Here is an 8646-nt window from a genome sequence, read left to right on the forward strand (position 1 = left end):
GTTAACTTCTGCTGAAGCTGAGAAAATAGCTTTCGGAGCCCCTTATCACCAAATCAATCTATCTGGTAAGTCCCAGAAACTAGAATAATATGTTCTCGCAAATTCTCTTCTGGTGTTTGACGGCCCCAAGAAGTTATTTTTTTCAATTTAGTTTAATTTGTCTCTCTCTCTCTTTTTTATTTTTGCAAATTGAGTTTTTATTTCCCTTGTTCATTATTCAAAACTCCTTTGGAGGCAAAGTTTGTAAGAGGCTCCTGTGGATTTTTCTGGATTTTAACCCCACGATGCCCTGTCCCTGACTCCTCTCTGGTTCCACATACTGAGCAAACGGGTTCCAGGTTAGCCTAAGTTCATATGCCTAGAGGCTGTCCCTTGAGGGCTCTTGGCGTTAACTCCCTGGGGCTGAGGACCTGTCACCCTGGACAGTCTTCACCCTTGAGATCTAGGGGAGGTGGATGCTGAGGCCAAATTGGATATATTCCTTCATAAATGAATGTGAACCACACATGAAATTTTAATTTTTTTCATAGATACATAAAAAATGCTAAAAGAAGTAAAAATTTTTAATGATAATATATTCAAAACATCATTTCAACATGAAATGAACAAATTCCTAATGAGATATTCCATTTAACAGCACATCTCAGTTCAGTCTAGTCACTGCAAGGGCTCAGGAGCCATGTGTGGCGGGGGCTGCCCTTTGGGGCAGTGTAGCCCTTCAGTGAAGAGTTCCCACCCTCTCAGCACCTGCGAGCCCATCAGGAATGGTCTGGGTATGGCTTATGGATTGTGCTGAGTAAGCTTGGGGTATAGACGGTGTGTCCTTTCATTGAATTATTAAGGAGGAAGGAATAAGGCATCGAAGGTTTGGAGACTAGGTCTGCCAAGAAACGTCCCCAGAGAGGACATGACACCAAAAAATGTCATAATTTAACCAAGGACAGAGGACAGAGGAAATTATAAACTGGGCTGGCAGCATCAGCACCTCCAGTGGCAGAGAAACTGAGGCAAGACATCTAACCCCCACACACCCTCCACCCTAAATCAATTTCCCAGCAGCCTGAGGGCCTCTGGTACATGGTGAGAGCCTCCGTTACATGGGGGTGGGGGTGGGGGACAGCCTGTCCATAGGGGCAACACTGAGTAACATCAGCTTTGGAGACACTCTCTCAACACAGCACAGCCACAGTGACAAGCAGGCCTTCAACTCAGCTGTCCCATGTTTAAATCCTGGCTTTACTATCCAGGAGTTATAGACTTGCAAAATGGTTTCACCTCCCTGGGTAGACTGACCTTGTCAGGAAGTCAAGGACAAAGGTGGTACCTGCCACACAGGGTACCTGACAGCATCAGGTGGAGCCCTGGGTGCCAGCCTGGCACCCCACCTGGTGGCTCTTCTGTCTTGTTCAGAACTGTTAAAAGGATGCATGTGCTCCTGCTGTGGGCAGCACTAGTCGATGCCATGCGTGCCTTTGGTCTACGTCAGACCTTGTCCTGCCTGAGGAAAGCCAGGCCACAGGCCACCAGGTGGCTTCCTGTTTGTTTGGATGGATAGAGCCTCCTGGTCATTCAGCGGTTGGGTGGCTCTCATCCTCTCAGGCTGGTCCATTTGAATCTAGGTCTCATTCGGATCCACTCGGTTCTGCTGAGCCCTCCCTTTGTCATCTCGTCCTCTTCCAAACTCGGTAGCTGAGATAGAAAAATGTATTTCTTGTGTTTCTAATTAATGGAAGGGGAAGGAGTATTGGGAATGTTCATTCTGGGGTGTGTGTGTGTGTGTGTGTGTGTGTGTGTGTGTGTGAACAGGAGCCAAATCTGAGGGCTTCTGCCCTCCTTCACAGGGCTTATACTTCTTCTCTATTCCTTCTCCTTGAGTTTCCGCTCACCTGCGTGGGCTACAATTGCACTGGAAGCCTGATCCACCTCCTTATCTCCACATGGAGTCCCTAGAAAGAAGGCAGATTGGGGCCGACTCCCCTCTCTCTGGGGGCTTTGTTCTACAGAGTGTCTTTTGCCACATGACACAGGCTTGACACAACCTCTCAAAGCCAAGAAAGCTGGCCCAGGTCTCTAGGGTCACAGGGTACAAAGGCCCTTACCACTCCTCAGCCAAGTCCCAGCAATCGTCATTGGAATTATCATCTCCAACCACTTATTAAGCCTTTACCACATGCCAAACAGTTGCTAGGATTTTCTCTAATCTTCCTAACATTGTACAAGGTGGGGATCGCTAGGCCTGCTACATAGGTCTTTAACCAGAGGAATGATCCAGTACCTTCTGGGGCTATTCACGTGTAAGCCTTTGAGTTACACTTATCTAGAGAGAAATAAGCTTTGTTAAGACACCACTCTGCAGGGGAATTGACTGCTTCCCCGCGTTTATCTGCTCTGGGCACCATAATTTTGACTGCAATGTCAGGCAGGGTCTGCCTAGTTCAGATACTTATCTGTAAACAGCAAGCAGAATCGTTCTTTCTCTGGAATCTTTACTAAAAACAGCCCAACAAATTAATTGTCAATGGAAACTTCAGTGTGGAGGGAAATGACACAGGTTTGACTACACTCCATTCTGATATTTAGTACGAGACACTGTTCTTCTTGTTTCCCCTCTGGTCTCTCTTCTCTCTCCTCCTTCCTTTTCTTTCTTCACTTCCTTCTCCAATTCCTTAATAATAATAATAATATATTATAATTCCTAGTAGTAGTGTTTGGTGAGGGTCTGATTAATTCCTGGTCCTTTTTCACTAAATTTTAAATGAGTACTTTTGTCAACAAAAAGAACTAGAAGGAGAAGCGATACCATGATCAAAGGTGGAGACAACTTTGAGGGCATTGTCCAAGCTCTCAAGTTCTCTCTGCGTGTGTAATCTGTTCTTTTCTTTCCCACCTGGCACTCAGAAATTACTTCATGATACTAAGTATATTACTCTGTCTCTGCCTGTGAACTTGCTCAAATTTAAGTACAGACTTAAAAAAACATCATTTTCCTCCAAACACCCCCATCAAAACGCCACTGCCCGCCTTTCCTGTTGCCCCAAGCTTTGCCCTCGCTTGGTTCAAGCACAGATCTGCCTGTCTTGAGCTGCATTTGTTTCCTTTACTCTGCCCAATGCCATGATCAGTGGCACACACTTAGCAACTCTTGGGGTTTAAACTGAGAAGGAAACCTCTATTAGACAAAAGTAGGAAGACCTTTTGTTTATCATGGAAGGTTTTTATTTCATCTTCAAATCTGAAGCTTAATTTTGCTGGATACAAGATTCTTGGTTGGAACCTATTATCTTTCAGCATTTGAAATACGTTGTTCCAGGATCTTCTAGCTTTCAGAGTCTGTGTTGAAAAATCCTCAGTTAACCTAATTGGTTTACCCCTAAATGTAATCTGCTTCCTTTCTCTTATGGCTTTTAAAATTCTCTCCTTATTTTGTATGTTGGGCATTTTCATTATAATGTGTCTTGGTGTGGGTCTCTTGTGGTTTTGTATATTCGGCATCCTGTAGGCTTCTAGGATTTGGATTTCCGATAGGGAAGAGGGGTTGGGAGGGAAAGGGAGGGAGAAAGGGAATTGCATGGATGGTGGAAGGAGACCCTCATTGTTATACAAAATACATGTGTGAAGATGTGAGGAAAAAAAAAGAATAGCGTTACCCTAGATTAGGTAGAGAGAAATGATGGGAGGGGAGGGGAGGGGTTGGGGAGATAGGAAGGAAAGTAGAATGAAACATTATTATTACTGTGTGCATATATGTGAATGCATGACCAATGTGATTCTGCAACCTGTATACTCAGAAAAATGAGATATTATATCCCATCTGATTCAAATGTATGGTATGTCAAGGTCATTGTACTGTCATGTGTAACTAATTAAAACAAATAAAAAAATAGGAAGACCACGTGCAACTCTATCAAACATTTTTCTTCCTGGATGCAGAAACTCAGGGAGGTCTTCTCACATTAACATTGCACACTCATTTGCACATCCTAGAGGTCACCATGAGTGCAGAGGGGAGCATATGGTCTCACTGTTGTCATCTGTCCACTTTGCTGCTGTGCTGTAGCCGTGCTCTGGCAGAGTGAGCAGTAGGTAGGCTGGAGGTGCAGGATGCGCGGGAGGTGGGGGAGTGTTCTCCACCAAGAACTCAGCCTGCTGGACCAGACTGACCCAGAACACTGAATTTCTTCAAGAGCAGAGTCTCACTGCCAGAGAGAGTACTGCAGATGATGTCTGTGAAACCCCTAGGAAGGGGCGGGTAAGAAGTAGACATCATGGGCTGGGTTGGCTGTGACAGGGCAGTGCAGGGGGGCCGCCAGAGGGAAGGAGTAAGCCAAGGATGGACATCGTCAATGACACAATTGTTCCACAAGAGAGAAAAGAGACCAGCCTGCCTGGGAAGGAGAGTTCATGCTGGAAACAAGTGTGAGAAATAGTGGGAAGGAAAATCCAATATCTCTCAGATTTGCAGTTCAATATGGGAGTCACAGCTCTGTGCCTGTTGAAATTTAACTCTAATTCATTAAAATAAAAATGATAATGAATAAAACGCTTAGTTCCTTGGTTGCACTAGTCACATTGCAAGCGCTCCATGGTCACAGGTGTCTAGTGGCCCCACTGGACAGAGCACTAGTAGGACATTTCCAGCATCACAGAACATTCTGACATACATCTGAGGATACTGACTTTTTTATGAGTGTCTTGGGAAATGATTGCAGTTAAGCAGGTTACATGAGGGTAAAGGAGCTTAATTTTTTTTAATGAATACATGTTCAAGATTTCATTTAATTCATTAATGGGTGAAAGGAAAATGGAAGTTGTTACAACCTGTTCAGTAATCGACTTTTTAAAATTGAAGTGAAATTCAAAGAACGTAAAGTGAGTGGTTTAATTTTGAGTTGTGGCTGAGAAGGAGTTTTTAAATCCTCAATCTGTCAACTGTATGGAGGATGCGTGTATGGGCGGGGCTAGAGAGAGGAGACCTGAAGGCCAGTTGGAGGTCTCCCGCAGGGGACTACGGCAGAGACTGAAGTTTTGCAGGACTGAAGTTGGTACCAGGGAGGCAGAAGTGGGGCCAGATGGGTGAGGAAGGGTCCTCAATATCACTAGGAAGAGCCCATCAGACATAAGGACTGCGTAATGGAAAGGGGCAAATCAGCAACTGCGGGTTCCTGCAAAGTGGAGAGGTGACATCTGTGGAGGAACAGAGAAGCAGACAAGCTCTGAACTCTGAGTTGGTCGTGAGCTACCTAAGGGGTGGTTTCTATCCAACACTGGAAAGGGGAGTTGGAGAAGGAGCCTCAGGTAGAGCTGGCACATCCATGGCCGGCAATGGAAGGGGGCAAGGTACACAGCTGTGTTGACACAGAGAAGGGGAGAAGGGCACCCACAGTTTGGAGGGAGGAGAAGAATCTGCAGAAGAGAAGGAGTAGGTGGACAGGAGTAGGGAGGAGGAAGGCTTGGCCAGCTCAGCAGATAGTCCCTGAGTTCCTGCCACGTGCCAGGGGTTGTGGGGTACAGAGGATATGGCGGTGACAATCAAAGCCCACCCAACTCTTAGACCCCTGGTGCTCATGGTCCAGGAGGGAGGGTGATAGTATTCAGGGATAGGAAGACTGACTTCCTGAGACTGCCAGGAAGTCAGAGAGGAAAAGCAGCCCTGAGGTCACTTGGTAAGAAGACGGCAGTTGCCGGGGGTTGGCACAATGACGGGGAGCGAGAGGACAGAAGCTGGATAGCAGGAGACCCGAGGAGTAATGGGTGAGGAGGAAATGGGGACAGTAGGTGGCATCACGTTTTCAGGAGGCATGTCAGCAAGAGGAAGAAGAGAAAAGGGATCTCTGGAGCACGGAGCAGACCTGAGGAGAGGCTGCTGTGGGGAGGCTGGGGAGGCTCCCAAGGAGAGAGCAGCTGATACGGGAGTGAAGCTCGCCTGAAGCCGTAGCAGGACGACGTCTCTTAGTGCTGGGGTGACCAGTGGGTTAATTATTTTTTTTAATTAAAAAGTGATGCATGCCTATGGTAAAAATTCATAGAGTATAAAGAGGTCTACTCACCCTTCCCAGAGGCAACTCTTGGTGCCAGTTCTTTATGTATCCTCCTGGAAATACCCTATGCATATGAGACTCTGTGTGCATTCAGGTGTGTCTAAATCTCAGCCCCTCTCCCCTTTATATTTACACAATTTGGAGAGCACACTATTCTGCCTCTTGCTTATTTTCATCTTGTAAATAAGCTTTGAAGATCCTTTTCTATCAGTATGTAGACAGCCATCTAATTATTTTTAATGGCTATGATTTTTAAATGTGTGGTAATTTTTGAAACAGCCTCAATTCACAAGTACTTACGTTGTTTCTTTTCTTTTTTTACACACGACACAGCAGAGAATATCTTATGCCAACACTTCTTTCCTTTGTAATTGTAGTAAAATATACATAATATCGTATTGACTATTTTAACCATTTTAAACATGCCATTCAGTAGCATTAAGTACATTCACACTATTGTGCGATCCTTGTGACCTTCCATTTCCAGAACGGGTGTGTTTTACAAAACATCCATTCAATGATGATTCCTCATTTTCTCCCTTTACTCAGCTCCTGGCAACCACCATTCTACCTTCGATGAATTTGACTACTCTAGGTAGTATGTGCTAAGTTGCTTAGCATCACTAATCACTACAGAATTGCAACTCAAAATCACAGTAAGATCCCACTTTACTCTCATTGGATGGCAATTTCACCTCACGGAGGTGAAATCATATAGTATCTGTCTTTGTGACTGGCTTTTTCCACTTAGCACCATGTCTTCAAGGTTCCTCCATGGTGTTGCATGAGTCAGAATTTTGTTCCTTTCTAAGACCGAATAATATCCCATTGTTCGTGTATATCATGTCTAGTCTATTCAGTCACCCGTCAAGGGACCCTGGGTGGCATCTACCTTTTGGCTATTGTGAATAATGCTGCTATGAATATGGATATTCAAATTGGACTTCCTGCCTTCAGTTCTTTTGATTTATCTCCAGAAGTGGAATTACTGAATCATATGGTAACTTTATACTTAAGTTTTTGAGGAACTGTCATCCTGTTTTCCACAGTAAGTGCCACATCTTACATACCCACCAACACGGCCCAAGTGTTCCAATTTCTCCACCGTCCTTTACCAACACTGGCTTTGGGGCTTTCTTGCTGTGGCTTGTACAATAGCCATTGCCATCGAGGGGGAGTGAACTGCTGTCTCACTGTGATTTTGAGTTACAATTCTGTAGTGATTCATGATGCTAAGCATCTTAGCACATACTTATTTGACCATCTGTAGATCTTCTTTTTTGGATAAGAACTCAGTCTTTTTTTCATTTTTAAATTAGAGTTATTGTGTACTAACATTTTCATCCACATTTAGAAGATAAATTCCTGTCTGGAGAGTATCCAAGTTAAAGGCTGGTGTACTTTAATCTTTTTATACATGTTGCCAATTTGCCCTCCAAACAGCTGATATAAATTGTATCAATTTGTGCATTTTCTAGAATTTTATATGAATAGAATCATATAGTATATATCCTGTTAGTCTTTTTAGCTGGACGTAACTATTTTGAGATTCATCCATGTTATGTTTATCAATAGTTCATTCCATTTTTTATTACTGATAGTATCCCATTGTACAGACATATCATGATTTGATGAACACTTGATGTTTTTTTAAGAGTCTTGCTATATTGCCCAGTCTGGCCTCAAACTTCTGGGTTAAGGGATCCTCTTGCCTCAACTTTCCAAGTAGCTGAGACTACAGGTGTGCACCGCCACACCTAGCTCTGACCTATGATTTATTTTCACTTTTTGCCCATTACAAGTAAAGTTGCCACAAACATTTATTTATTTAAAAATTTTCTTAAAATTAAATTTCCATTTTTCTTGGGTCAAGAGTTGAATGGCTGGTCTTGTGGTAACCACATGTTTTTATTTTAAAGAAACTGCTAAATCATTCTTCAAAGTAGTTGTACTATTTTGTGTGTAATTTGAATCATTATAGTTGGGGTATAGTGGTGGCTTTTATTTGTATTCCCCTCATAACTAATGATGTTGAAAACCATTTCATGAGTTTGTTTGTCATCCAGGTATCTTCTCTAATGAAATAGCCTGTTTGCCTTATTATTGAATAGTAAGAGTTCTTTCTATGATCAGTATGTGAGTCCTTTTTAGGATATATGTTTTACTATATTTCTTCCAGGCTGTGACTTCCTTTTTTGTTTTTATAATAGTGTCTTTTAAAGACACTTCAGATATGATCAAGCCCAATTTATTGATTTTATCTCTTTTGTAATAGTTTGTGTTTTTGGTATACTATTTGAGGAATTTTATAAAAACCCAAGGTCACTTAAAATTTTTTTTCAATTTTTAATTCTAAAAGTTTTATATAGTTTTAATATTTACATTTAGGTCTATCATCCATTCTGAATGAGTTTTTGTATATGGTACGAGGTAGGAGTTGAAATACTTTTTTACACATGACTATCCAGTTATTCAAATGCCATTTTTAAAATATTTTTTTTAGTGTCAACGGACATTTATTTATTTATATGTGATGGTGAGGATCGAACCCAGTGCCTCACACATTCCAGACAAGTGCACTACCACTGAGCCACAGCCTCAGCCCCAT

Source organism: Marmota marmota, unplaced genomic scaffold (assembly GCF_001458135.2).
Source record: "Marmota marmota marmota unplaced genomic scaffold, marMar, whole genome shotgun sequence".
NCBI classification, from domain to species: domain Eukaryota; kingdom Metazoa; phylum Chordata; class Mammalia; order Rodentia; family Sciuridae; genus Marmota; species Marmota marmota.